The sequence below is a fragment of the Myotis davidii genome, unplaced genomic scaffold (assembly GCF_000327345.1).
Source record: "Myotis davidii unplaced genomic scaffold, ASM32734v1 scaffold332, whole genome shotgun sequence".
Classification (NCBI taxonomy): domain Eukaryota; kingdom Metazoa; phylum Chordata; class Mammalia; order Chiroptera; family Vespertilionidae; genus Myotis; species Myotis davidii.
The window spans coordinates 1,387,726-1,388,476 of record NW_006285779.1 but is presented as its reverse complement, the minus strand read 5'-3'; the positions used below and the strand labels follow the sequence as shown (position 1 = coordinate 1,388,476).

The 751-nt window shown below is 46.3% G+C and overlaps 1 protein-coding gene across 1 annotated transcript in view; it reads left to right on the top strand.

Moving 5' to 3' along the window:
* The window catches only part of GSTO1 (glutathione S-transferase omega 1), a 7,258-nt gene that overhangs the window by 1,707 nt on the left and 4,800 nt on the right, over positions 1–751 (top strand). The window lies entirely within an intron of this gene.

Sequence of the window (751 nt, the reverse complement as noted above, 5' to 3'; positions counted from 1 at the left end):
GAAGAACTATATCTTATCCGTGTTGTAGATTAGTTCAAGCAGTTAGTATTCACAAAGACATGACCAATAGTGGACAACAAGAATAGCAACGTTAGGTTATGCCTCTATAATACAAGAATAGCAACATCAGGTTATGTCTCTATAATTCTGTTACCGTGTCAATGTATATCAGCATGCACAGAAATATCTTCTCTAGAGAATGAAATGGTTAAAGAAATACTGCAAAAATGAGACTTATGGGGAAGACATATTGTTTAAGGAGACAGTGCAAAGGGCAGCGGATGGGGATGGGAGAGGGAAATGTCTGGCTTAGCAAGATGAGGGGGAAAGAATAGTAGAGATGGCTGCTGTCAAAGATGATGGACAGGGCATTGGGCATTTGCAAGGAAGATGTTGCAGAATTTAAAAAAGAAAAACAGTGACAAGAGAATCATCGTACTGTTTAGAAAGAAAATGAGCTAAAAGCTGGAGATGCCCATTATTGCTTTTCTACTCACATTCTGGAAAGAGGTGATCCAAGGTACCATATGACCCCACCATCCTGTCCACAGCTCAGCAGACCAGAAATGGCCCCGCCAGCCTGAAAACAGCCCTCAGCCCCTCACCCAGACTGGCCAGGCACCCCAGTGGGGACCCCCACACTGAAGGGTGTGTGACCAGCTGCAAACAGCCATCATCCCCTCACCCAGGCTGGCCAGGCACCCCAGTGGGGACCCCACCCTGATCCAGGACACCCTTCAGGGAAAACCAG